This window comes from Ursus arctos, unplaced genomic scaffold (genome assembly GCF_023065955.2).
Source record: "Ursus arctos isolate Adak ecotype North America unplaced genomic scaffold, UrsArc2.0 scaffold_3, whole genome shotgun sequence".
NCBI lineage: Eukaryota > Metazoa > Chordata > Mammalia > Carnivora > Ursidae > Ursus > Ursus arctos.
In genome coordinates this window covers 54,046,273-54,068,159 of record NW_026622985.1, presented here as the reverse complement: position 1 = coordinate 54,068,159, position 21,887 = coordinate 54,046,273, and the positions used below count along the sequence as shown (strand labels likewise).

The following is a 21,887-nucleotide window of genomic DNA, read 5'->3' as shown; positions in this document are numbered from 1 at the left end:
CCGTGCCCCAGCGCGGGGCAGAGAGGAGGTGGCGCCCCTCAGAGGGAGCCCTTGGTCTGCCCACACAGCTGGCGGTAATCGGAGCGGAGGGACGGGCGGCGCTGTGCGGGGGCGCCGAGGGTGTCTCTCAGCCTTCCCCGGAGGCGCCAAACGCCGGTTCCAGACGGGCCGCCGCGTGTGTGTCTGCGGACAGACCTGGGAGGGTGGGTGGGGGCTAGCCTTCTCAGGCAGCAAGCCCCGGGACTCAGCCGCACCGGTGGTTCTCGGGAAGGTGCAAGCTTGGGGCGCTTTTGGCATCAGGAGGGTTTGTGTTTGGAACACACCACTTACAGAGTTTATTCAAGAAGTACTGATTGAGTGCTCAATGCGCACCAGGTGGCATTATGGGCATTCAAGCTATGTTGCGGGACACACTGGAAATTGTTTCTATCTTTAGGGTTTTCTTGTTTCATTGGGCATCGGGAATCAAGTGATCAAATATATCGGTATAACATGATTCAGGCTTTGAAAGAACAATAAAGCAAATAAGGAATGTAGAGTGAGGTGCTCTCATAGGCACAGAGGTTGGGAAGAGTTTTTCAAGGAGGTGATGCTTAGCAGGGATCTGAATGGAGCCAGAGAGTGAGCTGATGATTTCTAGGGATTTATACTCCAGGCTGAGGAGGCGGCAGGTGCAAATGGCCTGAGGAAGGTGCTTGCTTGGAGTGCTAGAGGAGCAGCCAAAGGTACAGCGTAGCTAGCCCGAGGCAAAGAACAGTGGGGGTAGAGGTGCAGGGACCCCATCATATAGGGCCTTGCAGAAGTATGAGGCTTGATGTGAATCTGGTCCGTGCCTCAGTTTCCTTATTTCATGCTGTTTGAGATGATAGGATGTAAGTGAAATGTCTGGATGTGGAAGGCACTTAGGGAAGGCCAGTTATGGTTCTCCTCTCCCAGGAGATGGCAACAGGAACATTTGTGATGCCCACATCCTCACCTGACTTGCTCAGTTCACCAGGATTGTTACCCTTGGGCATTTAAGAAGTCTAGTTTATCTCTACTTTTGACTATCACTAGATCTCCGGGGTGTTGACTTTGATTGTGGTGGAGAAAGGAAACGGAAGACCTATGCCATGGGAATGCTTTCCTTGGCTAGCCAGGAGGGACTGCGTTTCTAGTTGGTCGTTGTATTAGGTGCCCAGAGGAGGAAGAAACATATGTTGCTTCATGAAGCCAGAGAAGGGGCCTAGGTGCCTGGCAATCTCTTCAGCTCCCCTCTGTGATTCTTTTTTTTTTTTTTTTTTTAAAGATTTTATTTATTTATTGGACAGAGATAGAGACAGCCAGTGAGAGAGGGAACACAAGCAGGGGGAGTCGGAGAGGAAGAAGCAGGCTCATAGCAGAAGAGCCTGATATGGGGCTCGATCCCATAATGCTGGGATCACGCCCTGAGCCGAAGGCAGACGCTTAACCGCTGTGCCACCCAGGCGCCCCTCCCCTCTGTGATTCTAAGACACTAATTTGAATGTTCACTTTACCCCTCAGCACCTGTTTGTTTAGTTGATTTTTCACTGACAATACAAGACAAAGCTCTTCAGAGATTAAATGATAATATGAGTATAAGTGGAATGCAACAGGACCCAGTAATATAGCTAGGAAGACAGCGAGAACGTTGATCCACCAGTTATGATATAAAAACATATTTATTTTGTCAAAGGTCCAGAATCATCTGTTGCACTGAACACCAGGAGTAATCTTCAGAATCCATAGCTCCCATGCTCTCACAGGGGGCTTTCCACCAGCTTCCAAAGGAGTAACATTTAGGTCAGGGGTTTCCAAACTGGGATTGGGTGGAAAGGGTAGTGTCAAAAATCCAGAAATAGTAAAAATTAAAACCAGATCAGTAAACTAGTATTTAGTAAGAGCTTACTGTGCACAGAAGAACAGTTCACAAACTGGGAATCTTCAAATCCAAAACTGATTCGAAGCTCAGAGACACGATATTACAGGATGGCTTATGACGTGAAGATGAGGAAGGTGTTTAACTTGACAAGGATTAGTTAGCACAACCAGGGTTTTCAGATGGTGTGGGGTTGGTGAAAAGTGACCATCTTATACCATTTTAGGAAGATGACTTTAAGTTGTTTTTGTTTTTATTTTTGTATTATCAGAGGCATTTATAAGAACCTAAGTTTCTTTTATATTTATGAAATAAGCTACATTTAGTTTTGCTTATGTGGCTTGAATGGTTTTGTCTGCCTGGGGAATTTTTAATCCTGGTCTCCATTTTATTTTATTTTGATGGGAGGAATCCCCCAAGAGTGGGCAAGATGACAGTCTGTGGGGAGGCTGGAAGAAGATGGTAAAAATTCTAATTTCTGTTTTAAAGATCTCATCCTTTGGCAGTTCCTTCAACTCTGCCTCCTGAGTTCTATCCTGTCCTCCTGTACTAACTTACTAGTTAAGAGATGGACTTAGGAACCAGATGACCAGGGTTTGAATCCTGCCCCTGACACTTCCAAGCTGTTTTCCTTTGGGTAAATTCCTTACCCTCTTGGTGCCTTAGCTTCCTCATTGGCAAAATGAAAAAATACTACCCACCTGGTCGGGTTGTTGTGAAGGTTAGAAACATGAACATATGTAAAGTGCTTGGAAGGGGCATGGCATACTGTTCTAGACTGCTTTATCCTTATTTTCCTATTATTCCAAGGTGATAATTTATTGGTAAATAAAGATGAAAATATTAGGTAGGTGTCCCACATTTTTTCAGTGATGGGGTAAATGATTTAAGAAAAATTGGACATCACTTCTTGAGATGATGAACACCATTTTTCATCTAACAACTATGACATTAACCTTTATAAGGACACCATTTGCTAGTGGCTATATTTTTATATAAACAGAACAGGTTTTTGTATCAACACTAGAGAGAAAACATTTGAGATATAAAGGACCAAAGCCCCAGAAGAGCACCTGGTTGCTTTCCAATTATAGATCTATTTTCCGAGGCTTGTCTATAGAGAGCTTAGCTGCCTTGAGAACATAATGATGTTCTAGTCTTAAGAGCCCTGGAAAAGCAGATTGTTCTGGAATAATTGCATTTTCCATACTTTAGTAACAGATCCAGAGAGAGATTAATTTTGAAAATCAAGAAGACCTTGGAGAACAACTAGGAATGTTTTTTTGAAGTGTTGGGGGGAAGAGAAAAGAAATAAAGTGAGATTCATTTTAATTCAAGATATATTTGCCAGATAGTTCCTTTTTTTTTTTTTGGATCTTCAGTTCTCAGTGCTTCCATCCTCGTGCTTCATGTTTAAACAACCCTAGTTAACCCATTGTTTGCCAGGCTCCTGACAGACACCCAGCATGGACTGAGCTTTCCATTTTTGAGCTGAAAAGAAGAGTTTCCTTCGGAGCTAGGCGTCCCTCGTGCCCCTTCCACTTCCTCCCCCTTCTCTCCCTCTCTCCAAAGGACCTGAACAGCCTCTCCTCCTCCACCAGTTCATCCTCTGAGTCACTTGCAAGTGTGGGGTGGAGACACTGAGGGCTCTCTCCAAGTGGCCTTCTATAAGCAATAGATGGAATTCTGCCTCGAAGGGAACCCCACAGCATGGGTTTTATAGGACTTGGTGTTGGCTTTGGCTCATGGATCAGTAGCAGCATCTGTTTATAATAAAATGAAGTGTCTGTACCCTGACTCTGTTTGCAAAGGGCCACCGTGCTGCAGCCATTCAGAGTGGACCAGACCATTAGTCTAGTTGTCCGATAGAGAGCTACATGTTAATTCTCCAAAAGGAAACTAAAGCAATGCAAAACCCAAAACAACAACACCACTTCCTAATAATAGTATTTAAATACCTTTCATTATAGGAACTTTTGAATATACACAAAAGCAGAGGGAGAAGTATAATAATACACTGCCTTTGTACCTATCACCCAGGTTCCAAAATTACCAACTCATAGCCAGTCTTGGTTCATTTACAGCTCCCTGATTTCCCTCATGCCTTGGAATATTTTGAGGCAAATCTCAGACATCATGTCATTTCATCCCCATATATTTAAAAAAAAGACCATTTAGGATATTGAACCACATGGTGAATGTGGTTCAATAAGAAGCAGAGAAAACAAAACAAAACCTAATTAAAAGCATCTAGTGTGCTGTGAACTCAAGAGGGGCCTGTATAAAAAATCGGGTGAAGAAACGGCCAAACTATACTTACTGTCCCATCTCTGAGGCAGCTACTAGGGATGCATCTGGCCATGAGTCTTCAACTCTTCCATAGAATCAGTGGATTAAGAAGTAAATTTTATGTGTTCAGCGTTTGATTACACTTGACTAAAATTACAACCATGATAAAGAACATATTAATGGAGGAATAAGCTAGACTCCAGAAACCTCGTTGCAGTCTGGGAGGGGATCCTGATGTTCCTATCAGCTTGGGGAACGTGTTATTGATTCTTAGATCTATCAACCAGGGACTTTTAAATTTCTGAGGAAAAACAGTGGTATAGAAAAAAAAATGCCCAATTTACCTTCTGAAAAGGGACCCAGGGAAGATTTCAGGGGCCTTTCAGTTGCTTTTCATCGTCATTCTGCTGAAGAGGGGGGTAGGTGCACATTCCCTTCCCTCGCTGAGCGTGCCGGTTGCATGGGGACAAGCCACTCAGATAATTTTTGAAATGTCACCCACTCCTGATAGAGATACAGTCTCTATAAGGAATGGGAAGAGAATAACTTTGTTGTTGTTGTTATTAGGAACTGGAAGCTCTAGAATGTTTTATCCGGCATTTTTACACATTTTTTTTGAGATCCTAAACAATTTATTTCACATATTTTGCTCAAACAATTCGATTCTTCTCAATTACCGCTATCCTAATACATAAGGTTCAACTTCTTCTTTCTTTCTTTCTTTCTTTCTTTCTTTCTTTCTTTCTTTCTTTCTTTCTTCTTCCTTCCTTCCTTCCTTCCTTCCTTCCTTCCTTTCTTTCTTTCTTTCTTTCTTTCTTTCTTTCTTTCTTTTGTTCTAATGATTTTCATTTGGTAATCAGTGCCACAAGAAAAGGCACAGCTTTAACATTAGAGTGATTTTTCTTGCACCTAAGTAAACCATTAAAGACAATGAAAAAGAGAACAAATGTGCTTTTCAAGAGCCATTTTCCCCTTCCATTGTATCAGCTCACTGCAGATGGCATGTGTACAATTCACTTTTGACTGAATCATAATAAATATGAGACAATATGGTATAAACCACTTTTTATAATGTGATGCTCACCAATAAATTCCACTTCTAGCCTTAAATCAAATTGGTGCAGATGCAAAAATTATGTAAAGCTGGTGGTACCTGCTCTTGACCTTGTGCAGGCCCCCCCGGATTAGACTCAATAAACTTTTTCTTCCCTAATGATCTGGCAGTTATTCCTATCAAGAGAATACAATGGGGGTGCTGCAAGGTGGGGGAGTGAAGCAATGATTCAGAGACCACCAGGGCCCTAAAGAAGATTAATTTGTATGAGGAACCTGAAAAGTTGGAAAAATCTCAGTGCATTTCTGAATACACATATTCATTTTGACCTGATTTCTGTTCCTCTTGTGCCCTGTAAAATTTCAAGGAATGTAGTTGAGGTCTGGAGATTTCCACAAAGAGATTAAGAGAGGCTATAAACTGAAGAAATAGTGGTTTTGTATAACTTTGGGGCATGAAATATTTTCAGTACCAAGATGCCCTGATTTTCAGTATGGAAACTGACTAAACACCTTATAAGCATTTAAGGAACATTTCTATTAATGCTTTTAATAATAGGGCATGTGAGTTTAAGTCTAAAAAGGGCCTGCATCTGTTATCTTTACTTGGAACAACATTTGAGTCTATTTTTATCTTTTTTTTTTTTTTAAGATTTTATTTATTTATTTGACAGCGAGAGAGAGACAGCCAGCGAGAGAGGGAACACAAGCAGGGGGAGTGGGAGAGGAAGAAGCAACCTCCCAGCGGAAGAGCCTGATGTGGGGCTCGATCCCAGGACTCCGGGATCATGCCCTGAGCCGAAGGCAGACGCTTAATGACTGAGCCACCCAGGTGCCCCTGAGTCTATTTTTATCTTATTTCATGAACTAGTCAGTAAAGCGGCTGCATGTTTCTGGAGACATCTAGGTCCGATTTTGTGTTTTGTTTAGAAGCCAACCCATTTGGGAATCTTAATAAACACTTTTATTTAATACTTGCTCGATTTCATTGTACTAACCGAATACTTATAATCTTTCTACTTTTCAAAGAAGTGGGGTCCTCCTGGCCCCACGAAATCCTGAAAGGTTCTCTTGCAACGTGTCAGGCAGTCAACTTTATAGCAGGGCTAGACAGACTATTTCCTGGCTCCTTCTCACAGTCTACATGCTGCCCTGATTCTGTAACTGCTTGGCAGAGGGGGAGCTTATTGACCTCTCTTAGAGTGGTAAGGTTAGGGGATTTCATGGAGTCCTATCCCGAATTTTCGGTATTTCTAGCTCAGAGAGGCCCCTGGGGGAAACGAAAGCAGGGCAGGATGGGAGCAGGTGTAATTTGGTAGGCCTAAGGGGCAGCCCCTCTTGAACTACATAAACTGTGTAGACTCAGGCAAGGGACGCCCCCACTTTGAACCTCTGTTCAACCTTGTAAATTAACCATATTATTATTTACCTCCAGGGTAGATGTTAAGATTCAAGGACTTCACAAATTGGTATGGAAAATAGAAACAGTTATTATCGTCATGTAGTTTAGAGCGGCCCAGCATCCCTGAGGGATACATAATAGGGGCACAACTTTGAATGAAAGAGAGTTTGATGGTTTCAGCAGCCTTACCCCCATCATAAGGCAATCTTAATTCCAAAGATATTAAATAAGTAGTCTCTATATGATAAGGAGCAGTTTTATTTTTTTAAACAATAGTAACTTAATCTATTATAAGCTATAATAGATTATAAACTATATAAGCTATTATTCTGGCTAATGAGATATGGAGGATGTCTGTGGGGACAGATTTACTTCCCAGACAAAAAATATAAAAAACGTCTGGGAGAAAGCCTTCTGACCCTCCCATTCTTTGTTAATTGTAACAGTTATGTGAAAACATGATGCTAGAGCTCTAGCAGCCATCTTGCAACCATGAGGCAATTAGCAAGAAATGCCAAAATGCTGGAGATGGTTGAGCTGAAGGAAGGAATAAGTATGACTTTTCAGTAATAAAATTAAGCTGCTGAAAGCGTTGAATTCACCCACTTCCAAACTTCATGTTTGTGCTTCGGTCCAAAGTTCCCATTAGATAGATTTTTAGTTATTTGTACACAAACTTACTGGCTACTATAGGCAACATTCAAAGTGGAGAGTAGAAGTATGGCAAGCGGAAAAGGGAGGAAGCCTTTTCAGTTAGGGAGGATGAATCAGGTGAGGAAGAAAGGTTAGATGAATATTTCAGTTTTAAGGAATAGAATAGGCAGTGATCCAGAGGCACAGTATTCTATGGAGCATTTTAGAGGCTACGAGTAGTCTAGCTTTAGTTAAATTCAGGGTTTCTCAGCAGGACTAACCCTCAGGGAGAATTTGGAAATGTCCCAATGTCCAGGAGGTGACTCCAGCATTTGGTGGATAGGATGCTAACTGTTCAGCAGTGCAAGGGTTGCGGAATGAGTACAAACATCAAGCAGGATTCCATACGGAAATAAGATCTCGGTTGTCTACCTTGTCTACCTTGTTGATACAACATCTCCTTTAGGGACAAGAAAGCTTCCTTTCTTCAAATATTGAGACGGAAGAGGTGATTTCATTGTTTAGGGGTGAGAGACTGTAACCAGGCTTAAAGAGTAAGGGTGTGGGCGGGGGGCTCCTGACAACCACTCTTCTGAATATCATTAGAATTGTCTTCTTCAACACTTCAGTCTCTCATTCAGAAATTTGTCATTCTTATCTTTAAAAGACAACAACCTAGGAGCAAGGAATAAATGATCCCCTCAAATGAAAGGATGTTCTTATGTTTAGAACAGATCTGCTCTCCATGCAATAGATTAATTCTAATAGGAAACCTCAGGCAAAACTCTGTAGCTAGCATAGCTCATTCCTTTAGAATTTTAAGGACTAAAGAGCGGGCATATTTACAAATGTAAAATGTAAGATTTTTTACATTTATAAAATGTGAAAAAAGGTTGAAAATTTTTTTATTTTTCTGATTACAAAATAATATGTGCACCTGGTAAAACCATGCTGTCTATAAAGTGAAAGTTTCCTACAATTTCCTTCCTTCCGGATAAACACTATTCAGAAGTTGTCCATGAAAGATATTTTTCTTGTTATGTTTAGAAACAGGTGAATGTGTTTTCTGATACACACTGACGTAATAGGATGTACATAAGCTAGGTGGTATTGGGACTTCTGGTTTGTTTTGTTTTCAATTTGAATTTGCTTGAAATCTGGTTGCTTGACAAAATATTCTCTGAAAAACATTGTTTAATTTTCTTTGGAAAAGTTGGACCTTTTCATGTTTACCTGAGGATAACTTTATTTTACAACTTATTAGATTTCTTTCTTGATTTGGTTCTTCAATATTTCTTACAAAAACAGTTTATTGGTTTTTTTTATTCACTTCATTTCAAATAGTCTTTGAGAGTTTTCTTATGTAGATATGAAATTTCCTTAGTTAGATTGAAATTTATTTTAGTACATGATACAAAGCTACTTTTTACTCATTACTGGAAAAATCTAGAGAAGCTTATATCAACACCCTCTGAAGGGTGGGACAGAACCAAGCCTCAGTTATTTCATAGAAATTCCTAATTTTCTCCTAGCCAATGCTCATACCCATTAGGATTTGTCCAGAATGCCCTCAAGATGCCTGTGCACTGTGCTCCCCCAAATGACCACACCATGTCTAAAATGGAGGGAACTTTTCTTTGCCATGCATGGCAATCACTGTTGGAATGTTCTAGTGTGAGAAGAATGGAGAAACTGGGCTGTTCATGCCCATTCCCTGAGCCATGGGGCAAGTTAAGGTAGAAGCTGAATTATATTTCATAGTCATTGTGGCTTCACCATGATGACTGGTTGTCCACGTCTCCTTTCAGGAAGGTCATCAATGGAAAGAACCTTCATTTCCCTATTATCAAATGGCCTATTGTTCCCATGTCCCGTATATATCTCATATATTCTCTTTCTGCACGCAACAAATTGCAGCTGAAAACTTCTATCATTTATAGGCCTTTTATCCTCTTGGAGAAAACAAAGCCACAGAATCTCAGTGCTGTAAGCCTGTGGCTTCAGACCATGGTGGGTTTTTTGGGAAAGTGCCAAAAAGCTTGTTTCTGGAGGAGAAACATCAGCAATTTTTCTTGTGGAACTTTAATTGGAAATAGAATGGTGGTTCAGCCTAGACAAGAGATCAAAATGAAATGAGCTGTGTTTTCATCCTCGTCCCTTAATGGACCATAATCCTGGTCATAAAAACCCACCACTTAAACTTTGGCAGTCTTGCTTTCCCAGGAAGCTTTATTACTAAGTATTAGCTATACTCAAGACATAGCATCTCCAAGCCAGGTTTGAGCCAAGGCCACGGGGGGAGAGAATGTCTTTGTGGGCAAGTCAGGGCTCCCCTACGGTTCTGTAATAGCTATGCAGTGGTCCTCTGAGGCCTGATGACATTTTTCCGGGTGAAGAAAATGTGCTTTAGCCCATTCCATACAACTATACCTTGGGCCAAGGATACAAAGGGAGGCCTAGAGAATTCTGAGCCTCAGGTTTTTCTGAGAGCGGCAAGCCAATACATAACTGTAAACCACTTCAAGAACATTTCCCCCCTTCAAGTGAATCCAGCATGCTCTGGATAATCTCATGCAAAAGGGTCAGGACCTGCAGGCCACCTGGGGATGGTGTTCCTAACAAGTTCTTGCTCATTTATGCCTAGTGCTCGGGTTGTTTATCTTTGTGCCAATCAGTCAACTCTGGATGCTCTTGACCTTGGTGCTTGGCCCTGGATGTTTCCTGGTCAGGCTGATCTGTTCCATTCGTCCTGCCAATCAGGTCTTCTCCTATGTAGGCAGTTGCATGCTGAGCAAGCATCCGAGCTTCTTGCCGTACCCCTCCACTTCCCCCCCAGTAATAAGAAATGGGATTTGCTCCAGCAACAACCCATCCATGACTGCTTAAATAGCTTTGATGTGGACCCACTCCTGGGGCTATCTAGACTGGGGATGAACCATACTTCTGTAATTCCAATAAAAGATTATTCATGTCCAAATTAGACTTTTTTCTTCTCTGCTCACTCCTGTAGCTTAAAAAAAAAAATGCAGTGGAGAAGAAGTGTTTTCACTTAAGATGACTAAGTCTTATTTTTCCAAATATATTATTCAAATATTTAGATTTCTGTTGCCCACCTTCTGGCCCGAGAGCACTTTGCAGATCCTCCAGAGGAACACGGCTTTGCTACCCTGCGCCCACTCCGCAGCAGTGGGGTGAAAAGCCAGCACAGCCCTGCCTGGCTAGCTTTCAGAGGGTGAAATGAAAATCATTTCTGTGTCTGAAACGAGAGGGGGGATATTGTGTAGGCAGGAGGCAATTATCCAGGTTGGACTTGGGCCAGGCCAGTAAGGTTCAGTTGCTCCTCTTGCAAAAATTACCATCTGGTCTTTAATGACCCAGAGTGGTCAGGCTGGCATTAATTTACACCTCATCTCAGGAAGGCACCTCTGAGAATGAGAATGCCTGGTAATGTAATACTGTTCCTTGGCTCCAAGGGGAGGCGGCTGGTGTTAAGTGGAGATGGGAACTGTTTGTTCACAAGAGAGTGTATTCTAGAATGAGGGCAAGAGTTCACAAAGAGGCCACCCTTTGAAAGAGAAGGCAGTCAGAGCCAACACAAAAAGGATGAGCCCAGACACTAGGGACCAATCCTAAGATGCGCTAGGTCCATTTGTATCATTTACCTGTTCATTTGGCAAAGGCTTATGGGAAGCTCACCAAGCGTCAAGCCCTGAGCATCGTGCTGGCAAGCATGGTGGCGCCGTGGCAGACAGTGGTCGCTGCATGCAGTCCAGGGGGATGGAGATAGAAGCACATGCTTTCCTAGAGGTCTGTTCAAGGTGCTATCACAGTACAAGAGAGGCAAGGAAAGACATTTCCTGGGGTTGGGGGATGTAGAGGGAATCAAAGTAAGGAGTTTTCAAAATCCATTGAAGATGACCTAAGTGTTGAAAGATATGCTTTAATACAATATTTTAAAAAAAGTTATAATAGTAGTTTACATTCATTCGAGCCTTATTCTATATCAATTGCTATTCTAAGCACTTTATATATATTATTAATAAACTAGATTAATTCTCCCAACAGCCCTGTGAAGGAGAGGCTATACTTATTTCCATTTTCCAGCTGAGGGAAATAAAGCTCAGGGAGGTGAAGCAGCTCGGCCCAGGCTACCCAGAGACTAGATGGCAGAGTCTTGATTTGAACTCGGAATAAGACAGAACATTATGTAAAAGACAATGATAAAGAAATCAGTATAAACCAAAAGATTACCTTGTAAAATGATGATATTTTGGTTATTAATCGTGAAATATATTTTGTTAATACTAAGCATATCCATAAGGAGACCAAACCACCCAGTGATTCTTTCCTTTTGACCAATGGGATATTCCTTAGCATGTTGTTATGAAGGGAAAACGAAGCAATTAACTACAACTTTGAAGAGATCTTGTTTCAATAGCTGTTGAGGATCATCCCGCTCAATACAAATATCTGTAAACTCTACAAATAGTTAAAAGAAACTAGTTTTAATAAATTAGTAAATTTGGAAAATTCGGCAAATGGGGCATTCCGATAAATGGGTTCTTTGGCAATTGATTTTTAGCAAATTAGTTTTTGATGAATTGATTCTGTTACTGACTTACAGCCAGTTCTTCCTCCTGAGAGAATTTAAGGTAAGGTCCTTCCCCTGTACCCGCAGTCTGCGGGCTGCAAGAGCCATCAGAGATCTGCCAAAGTGACGTGATAAGGAGGAGGTAAGGTGGGTTCTGGACAAGAGCACTCAGTGGCTGCCAGAGGTCCCCTCACCAGGGCCTCTGGATCCCAGTGAAATATTTGCAGACCAAGCTCTGAAATCTCATTAGGGCTCCTCCCTGGGATAGCTTCGTAGAACTATACTTATGGTGTCTTATCTCTTACAGATTTCATGCAAAGAGGCTGGAAGCAAATGTGAAGGAAATGTGAAGGAAATAAAAAACAAAACAAAGCAAAGTAATGAACGTGCCCACAGTCCTGAGGTGAGTAATAGATAATGTTAGAAAACACGGTGCCGGGGCGCCTGCTACCCTGCTCGAGGAGGCCAGACATGGGCTAAAGAGAGCTCCTCCAGCCCTTTCTGGTCATGTCCTCTGATAGCTGCCAGATTTTGTGGGATGTTTATTGTTGGTTGGATCAATGACTCGGCCATACTGTCTGTTAGTGCTGCCAGGGATGTGGCCTCCCGGAAAGGTTGCCATCAGATCTCTGCGCCTTTGCATTTGTGTACCCATCCTCTTTAGAGTTTCCTATAGAAGTTCTTTGGAGCAGGTTTGGCCAGTTTTTCAGCACATCATTCCAGAGAGCCCGAGCTGTGCCCAGCATTACTATACCACATCTAATAGGTGTAGATGCCACGTTGGCACAAATTTGGCACTGCTCTGTGTAGACTGCACGTGTCTGGCTTGTAAACAGAACAACTCTGGGCTTTCATTAGGGTATGAGGCAAGTCCTGGCACTTCTCTTCCTGTCAGAGTGCCCTGATGGTAATAAATTTGAGGCACTACATCACCCTGGTTAGCATCTCTTGAAGACAAGCCCTCCTTCCAAGGATGTTGTAATGTGTGGGCCTTTCTCTTGGGCCTTTCTGCATTTGATATCTATTACATGTGCCCTGTTGTGACTCTCTCCTTTTTTACCCCCATAAAGCTTTTAATAAAGTACGACATTCTTAAAAACAAAGGGTATTTTCTTCAAAATCCTCTTTGGTGGCCATCTAAAGATTTTTTTTTTAAGCATAAAAATAGGCTGTTAATACTGGAGGGATTCTATAAACAGGGCTTTGCCTCGCCAGGGGCCCTGGAGGATTCGTATTTCAAATGGCAGGGCTGTAAAGGAGGAGCTATCAGGGCTGGAAGCACTATTCTGCTTTGTAGTTGTGAAAATTTGTTTTCCAAACAGGTTTTTATGGATTTGCAATTCTGCATCAGCCTGGCGACCAGAAGCGTGTGCAGTTTTTGAGGTTTTGCTCCCTTCCCTTCTCCCAATATCGCCTTCATCACAGGTCACAAATAGCTCCAGGGGGTCCCCATTTCCGCTGACGTGGCAAAATATGGTACAAATTAAACGGCCCTGGTGGTATACAGAGAGCTGCCAACATTTTCTTTTTTGGTGCTTTTATCTTCCCAAGGGCAGAACCGGCCCTAACCATGTGTATTTTATTTACATCTCGTATATACCAGGACAGGAATAGTTAACCAGAACTAAGCCATCTGACATTTTTCACCACAAATTTGGTCATTTATACAGTATAAATGTTGTAGCTGCTCACATTTGCTTTGCAAGCTGTCTTGATGTACAAAGTTCTATTTTTCCGCTATCACTTTATTTGCATTTGTCAATGCAAATTCGGCCTTACGATAACACTTACAAAATCGAAGTGTTTTCCTAGTCCTCCAAATAGAACTATCAGGAAAAAAAATTGTGACTGTTAAAAATTATCATGGGCCTTGAGTTCCAAGATGGTAATTAAACTGGTGCTACCAATTTGTTTTTCATCTTAGAGATGTTTGGTTTAGTTGTTGGGTGCTGCATTTATTATTTGAATATAGAAAATTGCATTAGTGATCTGGGAAAAGGCGATGAGTTGGTTCGCATTGCCAATGAATAAGTGAATGGATATAAAAATGTTTAATGTGCCTCTGAAGTAATAAGTGCCTCTGAACTTGAGGAAACTATCGAGGGTTTGGGAAGATAGGGAGGTGAGTAGAAGCACCCTACAAGACAAGGGATGTTTCAGGACAAACAGTGTGGAAATGATTTCATCTCTGGAATTCCTATAATGATAGAGGCATAATTGAAAAAGAATTGGTTGTGTGGATGGCGGGGTGAAAGGAAATAATCTGGGCGTAGATGAGTGTTTGAAAACTTTTATGCATTAAATTGTTGGAATTATTAATGAATGGTTGGGTTTATTAATAAACCAAGAATGAGAAATGCTCTTGTGCACAGAAATAGATACAAAGCATGGATTGTTTGCCACAGTCAGCTGTGTCTAAGTCATGGTCTTCCTCTAAAAAGTTTGTTCTAGAAAATCGAGGGGAGGAATTCCTTCCACTTATTACCGAGGAGTGATGCTGGAGAAAAGAACACAGCATTTGTCATGTGCTTTGAACATCAAGTGCTATGGCCCCACTGCCAGGTGGAGAGAGGCTCTCTGGGGACATAATTTCCAAACAGAATCTTCTCCTGCATCACATGCCATTTCTAACCACAGTAATGTGTCTTTAGCTTTTAAATATTCTCGAAAGAGTGCTCATTTTTCACAGCAGAAACCATTTTTGCTGCATTTGAAAATAGGTTTTATGAATTAATGAGTCCCTGTTCTGTATTTCCCGGCTGACCTGGATATGTTCTTTACACAGCACACTCCCCTTTCAAGTTAGAAGAGGGAGTAATAAACTTTTTTTTTTTTTTTAAAGGAAATCAGAACTTTTTTTTTTAGTTTTCTAGTGGCAGATCTTTTAAAAAGTTATGTACATTTTTAAACTGAAAAACAAAAGGAGAGAGCAGATGATACCAAGCCTCTGTGTGTCCGCTATCCAGCTTTCACGATCATTACCATTCTTCCAATCTTGTGCTGCGTCTTTATAACGTACAAGTGTCTGGTGACATTTTTGCAATTAGACACTTTCCTCTGAAGGGGCATGTGAATTGAGCTACTGTAACGATATTGGGGAATCTTCTCTTAAAAATTGCCAAGGGTAACCTGTTTGTTAAAGCAAATAATCACCCCCTTATTTTGTTTTGTAAGTGGAGTGAATGTCTTCTATCTTCCCTCCTTCCCCTTCCTCCTTGCCTTTTTGATTCAATAAGGACGACTTTTTGCCATATGTCATACCAGGAGGTTGTCCTTCTCCACAGGATCGTGTCATCTGATAACTTTAATGAGGAAGTGAAGGGTGTTATGAGAGGTTTGTGGGTGTTATTTAATAACTATGTGTTTGGTTCCTGTTTTATGGTCAATCTTGTATGAGAAAATCTTTTTTTTTTTTAGATTTTATTCATTTAAGAGAGAGAGAATGAGCTAGAGAGAGAGCACAAGCAGGTTGAAGGGCAGAGGGAGAAGCAGGCTCCTCGCTGAGCAGGGAGCCTGATGCCGGGCTCCATCCCTGACGCTGGGATCATGACCTGAGCCGAAGGCAGATGCTTAACTGACTGAGCTACCCAGGCGCCCTTATATGAGAAAATCTTGAAGCTACTTTCTTGCAGAATTAATAGTGATCACACCTGGATCCCATGGTTGGTCACTTTGCACAAGACATGTTAAAACTCAGGATTTGACCCCCTAGGGATTCAGGTCAAAATTGTCCCTTCTAGAGAATGAATGCTTTGGGTAATTACCAGAGTCTTGGGGAAGTCTGGGTGTGGACCTCCCCTCTGGGTAGAGATGGGTAACTAAGAATGCACTGTGATAGACTCCACTGGAGATCTTCCCAGTATTCACCTTCCCCTCTGCCTCACTGAGAGAAACCTAATCTTAGTTGGGGTGGACCCAGCTGCAGAGTGTCCCTGCCTCCCCAATGAGATGTTAGTAAAAATTTGCTGGGGTTTGGAGCTTTTCTGGTGTAGGCTGGTATCACTTTCTTCCTTTCCCCTTTTTTTCTGTCTAGAACAGGGGACTGGAGGGAGACCGCCACCTTGGGACTCTGGTAAGAATTATGAGGATGAGGCGAGCAAGTTGGGGACCTGGCTCACGTTGAGGAATTGCTACACTTGCCTAGATCAGCCACTTCAGGACTTCTTGTTATGTTTAGGAGATAATTCCCATTTGATTAAATTGGTAGAGTCAAGTTTCTGTTGCATGCATAGAAATGCAATTTCAAACGGACACACGCACAGCATTTGGAAATATTACCATGACCTCTGGTAGCGTCTCTTGAGTTAGAGAAACTTTTTCAGAGAAACGTGCGACCAGGACTCAGACTTCAAGCAGTGAACGTTCTTCTTGAAAATAACCCATATTTTCTATGAAGGACATGCTGGAAAATGTTCCTAAAAAGAGATAAAATTTCTTATTCCCAGTCTGTACTGACAGAGTGAAGCAGAGGATTGAGGAAACTGGCTTGAGAAACCTGACTTTTCGAGTTCATCACAGGAGCTATTCACATGATAAAGTCACAGATGATTTTCAAGCATTTTATGGGATCATTTTTTTCCTTGGCAGGTGTAGATGTACTTTTAATGTTTACAAGTATTGCATCAACAATCTAAGAAAGTTAGATTTGCGTAGCAAATTTAAAATATTTTAAAATGCTTTTGTTGTTTAGCTGAGAAGCTACCATGTGAGGGTGACTTATTCTGAGGTGAATAAGCAGGGCGTGGGATGGTATCCCTATGCCTTCAAAAAGTCAGAGAGCAATATGTATAGGAGGAACATTAAAGATTGGTCTTTTTGTGAAGTGACAGATGACCTAACACAGTAATCCATGCTATCGGACAAATTGGTTTGAAGAGGAAGACAGCTGGCTTTGTTCCAACACCAATAATACTATTAGCAGCAGTGGTGGAATGATGCCAGGAGGGTGGGGGAGGTCTGCTTGGCAGACCTGGATCTGGGGAATAGGAGAGGAATATGCTCAAAGAACTGTTTTTTCTTGTTTTTCTGTTTACACTTGGCATTTGACAGCCGCATAAGGGCCGTTAACATTGGATGTTGTATAAATCTAAACGAGTGAAGAACAGAGCCAATTTTTAAGATAGAGAATTTCCCAGCAATTCATCTTGAACACAGAACTCCAGCATCCCTCATTCTCTGTGAGGCCTCCTGTTCCACCAGATTATTTATGACTCCCTCATCTTGGCATTTCGTTAAAATCCAAAGCATTTGACAAACTATATTTTAAAGAAAGTTTTCCGTGAGTTGGTTTCTAGCAGGAGGAATTTATGATGAGTTGACTTAATCTTTGCTTTTCAGAGACTTCTAAAAAAAGTTCTTTCTCTAAACAACGGAATTATGTGTAGTGGATTGTAGACCAGGCAATGGGTAAGATGTCAGTGTTGCCGTGTGAAAGAAATCTCACCAAATGACTTCTTAAAGGCCCCTGTGTGCAGCCCAGCATTTGCGTCTGCCCTCTGAGCTAATTGCTCTGTCTGAGGATTGGCAGGCTTCCAGCTTTACCTGAACCACTTCCGCTCCTGAGCCCAGCCAGGTTGCCTCTGTATTCACTTATTACAACTAACCACTGTGAAATCATTCGCAGGCCTTGGAAATAACATATGTAAGGTGATTTATTTATATATTTTGACTAATAATCTTAACTTGTCATTTCGTTTTTAAAATTTGATAAACGGACTGGGAATTTGAAGAGGGAGCTGTTTGTGTTAAATTTATAACCCTGCTTCCTGGCATTTTGGAATTGGTTATTGCTTTTGGATTCCTTTTTTGTCAGAGGTGTGTGTGTGTGTGTGTGTGTGTGTGTGTGTGTGTATGTACGTGCACATGCGCATGTGAGAAAGAGAGAGAGAGAGAATAGAGGGTCCCCTGCTCATTCTCTTCTGGTTTTTCTGATATATCAGTATGATATTACAAAGACAATATTTGGGCGTGTGAAGCCTACACAGGATATGTAGCCTTCACAGGATGCATTGGTGTTTTCCAAATTTTTATGCAGTAAGAGGAAAACTGAAAAATGTGAGTAGTGTTTTTTTAAGTGCAATTTTGGCCTTTTCTTGTTGTACTACCCACTATAAAATAAAATGGCATTTCAGGGACTGTTGTTATTTTGACAGGCAAATAGAAAATTCAGACCCCCCAAAAGATGTCCTTGTTCGTTTCACCAGCCATTGCCAACTGCGTGGAATTCAGTGATGTTCACAATTTTACTTCACTTTGACCTGAAGAGACATTGTTATCTTCCTAACCCTTGTCTGTCTCTATGACCAAAGAGAAATGGGCGGAGAGCCATGAGACAAGTGTTTGGATATTTCATATCACAGTTGCAGTTGCTCAAGGGAAAAATAAGAGGACAGTTATTTTGACTGAGTGCTGTTGACTGATATATTTCCTGCTAGTCTCTGCCTGTGCAGACACAGGTCTGTGTGGCTTGGGTAAACAGCAGTCATTCTGGCAAAGAAAATTAGAGGTGTGGCAATTATCTGCAGATAAATTCAGATTCAAATAAATAAATTCAGATAAAAAACTACTGGCCCTTGGGGGCGCCTGGGTGGCTCAGTCGTTAAGCTTCTGCATTCGGCTCGGGTCATGATCCCGGCATTCTGGGATTGAGCCCCGCATCGGGCTCCCTGCTGAGCGTCCGTGGGGAGCCTACTTCTCCCTCTCCCACTCCCCCTGCTTGTGTTCCCTCTCTCTCTGCCTCTCTCTCTGTCAAATAAAACAAAACAAAACTACTGGCCCTTGAAACACTTTCAAAGGGAAAATGGTTTTGTGGGAACTTATTTAGATCAAAATCTAGCCAACTTCCTGTAAAGGGCCACAGAGTAACTATTTTAGACTTTGCAGACCGCATAGACTCCATTGCAGCCACGCAACTGTTGTAGCAGCAACGAAACAGCCATAGAAAATACATCAAGGGGTAGGGATGGCTGTATTCCATAAAACTTTATTTATAAAAACAAGCAGCGGACTAGATTTTGCCAACCCCTGATTTAGTCCCACTTCCTCATTTTACTGATGAGCAAATGGACCCAGTGAGATGGAACAAATTGCTCATCATCACCCAGCCAATCGTGTGAGGCTAGAAGCTCTCACTTCTGGCTCCCAGATGCCAGATTCCTCACCCAGACAGCTTCCCTGAGGATCTTCAGTATGGACGTCGTGTAAACCTAGACAGCCAGTGTTCACTGTGCCCCTCAGGAGTAGCAAGTGCATGTGTAAGGATGTGCCCACGGAGAGCTGACCAGTGCTATTTATGGATGTTAAAATGAATCAAGATATAAGAAACCTGAAGTGTGTGCAAGCTACTTATTTTTTCAAAATTGGTAATGTTTTTACATGGTTTTTTCTCCTGTCAATCTTTTGGTTGTCCAAGCTTTCCCGAATTCATGCTGGTGGAGATCAGGGTCTGGGACTGGCTCAGAGTGCTGACAGGCTGTGGGAAAGGTCTCAGGCAGAGACCAAAACATGGAAAACTGACACCGTACAGAAAGCAAGAGAGGATGACATGGTCTGGGATGTCTGAAGAAGTGAATAAATGAGGTGTTAAAGCTGAATTAGGCTGTGAAGCCTTTCTGAGCTTCAGCACTCATCTGTCATGGACACTACTGCTTTCCTGCCCCGTGCCTGTTCCATGAGCCATTGTGACTGGGTCGGGATGGTCCCATGTCCCCCACCAGGTGGATCAGAAGCGTTACCCACAGTGTGAGGACATGGTTCTGGCCATGAGGATGTCTTTCCTCAAGCCAGAGCTATCTGGGACCACGCTATCTATAACAAAGAAGGCCCCTTGGCAATAGAGAGAATGGCACCAACAGCATACAGACCCAGAGAGATGGGGTGAACACAAAGAGTTCCAGTGCCCAGCTTTCCTTGCTAATGCCCAGATCAGCTCCGATCCCTGCAGCCCCTTCTCTGGCTCCGTGAACCACAGCAGTACCTCCTGATGACTGCCACCCCTGATTTTGTTTGATCTATTTTTAGTTGACTATTTGACACCCCAAACCAAACAGTCCCGTTTTTTTTTAACCATATCATTGGTAAAAGTATCTGTCTTCAAATGTCAAGTTGCATATAAAATCTATATTTTCATATAAAATCTGTTTCGTTTTAGCAAAACTGATGCCGCTATATTCCTCTGACGTTCATTATGCTCCTAAGAGAAGCAAAAGATATCATTCAATGTCTTTTTAGGAAAAAATGTATAATTGTATCCAGAACTTTATGAATTTATGTGTGCACACTCATAGGACACACACATACCATCATATCTATCTCTCTCTCTTAGTCTGCAAGAAAGGTTATTATTTTGAGACGCAGCTACCTTTCACAAAAAGAACAAATAATAAAAAGAACAAAGAATGAAACTTCCACAGAGGTTTAAGCTACTATAGAGGGATTGAGCAGTTGTTTTAAGAGTGCTTTCATCACATAAGGGAATTCTGTGGGATTTGAATTCAGATAGCCATATAACAGGCCGCCTCTGATAAAGTGAAACTGAAGCTCCAGGACAGAAAGCCAGATGGAAAACTGGAAATGAATATAATCAGTGTTCACAAATGAACTATACATTTCAAAGAAAAAGATTCCATTTGATATGCCAATTTTGTATGAGGCAGTCCATACACATCTTGATAAATAGCATATTTTCAAGTATCCTCTTGACTCTGTGCAATGGCTGTACAACCAGGACAACAGTAGAGACAAATTTTTGGAAGAAAATGTCAATCACTCGGATTCCCAATAGTCAAGACATAAGACATTCTTTAGACTTTTTAGAACTTACATACAGCAAAGTTCGCAAATCTTAAGTGTACAGCTTACTTAATGAATTTTGATATGGAATCACCACTCAAACAAAGTTTACAGTATTTCTAGCACTCCATAATGTTCCCTCATTCCCCTCCCAATAAATCTTCCCACCAAAGGTAACCACTGTTCTGCCTTCTTCACCATATATTAGTTTTGCCTGTTCTTAAACTTCATATAAATGGAATCAAATGCCATATACTCTTTGAAGCTTGGCTTTTTTCACTCAATGTATCATTCATGTTGTTGAATGAAGCAACAAGCTTTATTGTTTTCGGGGGGGGGGTTAAGCAGATTTCATTTATTTGGGGCACCTGAGTACATCAGTTGGTTAAGCGTCTGCCTTTGGCTCAGGTCATGATCTCAGGGTCCTGGGATCAAGCTCTGCATTGGGCTCCCTGCTCAGTGGGGGGCCTGCTTCTCCCTTTCCCTCTGCCTCTCCCCCTTCTTGTGCTCTCTCACTCAAATAAATAAATATTTATTTATTTTAGAGAGAAAGAGAGGGAGAGAGTGCATGTGCATGAACCCCGGGGAAGAAACAGGGGGAGAGAGAGGGAGGGAGAAAGAATCTCAAGCAGGGAGGTGGGGCTTGATCTCGAGATCTGAGATCATGACCTGAGCTGAAATCAACAGTTGGTCACTTAACCAACTGAGCCACCAAGGTGCCCCTGTTTTGTTTTTGTTTTTTTGGTTTGTGTTGTGTGTGTGTGTGTATTGTTTTGTTTTGTTTTATTTTGTTTTTGCTATGGAATATTCCATTTTATGAGTATACCATAATTTATTTAACTATTTTGTTGCTGATGAAAATTTGGTTTTTTTAAGTTTGGGGCCATTACACGTTAAGGTGCTAAGAATATTCATATATATATATATATATATATATATATTTTAATTTTATTTTTAAGTAATCTCTACATATATATATGTATATATATATATATTTTTTTTAAATTTTATTTTTAAGTAATCTCTACACCCAACGTGGGGCTTGAACCTACAACCCCAAGATCACGAGTCAAATGCTCCACCAACAGAGCCAGCCAGGTGCCCCTCTTGTATATATCTTTGAGTGGACACATGTACCCTTTTCTCTTTGTTAATATACCCAAGAGTGGAATTGTTGGGTCATAGAACAGGCATATGTTTAGATCTGGTAGATAATGTTAACCAGTTTTCCAAAGTGATTATACTAATAT

At 41.6% G+C, this 21,887-nt stretch overlaps 1 long non-coding RNA gene across 4 annotated transcripts in view; it reads left to right on the top strand.

Moving 5' to 3' along the window:
* The window catches only part of LOC125281111 (uncharacterized), a 266,321-nt gene that overhangs the window by 15,843 nt on the left and 228,591 nt on the right, over window positions 1-21,887 (top strand). For all 4 annotated transcript variants that reach the window (XR_007188179.2, XR_007188177.2, XR_007188178.2 and 1 more), the window contains exon 3: window positions 12,155-12,250. This is a non-coding gene — a long non-coding RNA (uncharacterized LOC125281111). The remainder of the gene's footprint in view (window positions 1-12,154; window positions 12,251-21,887) is intronic.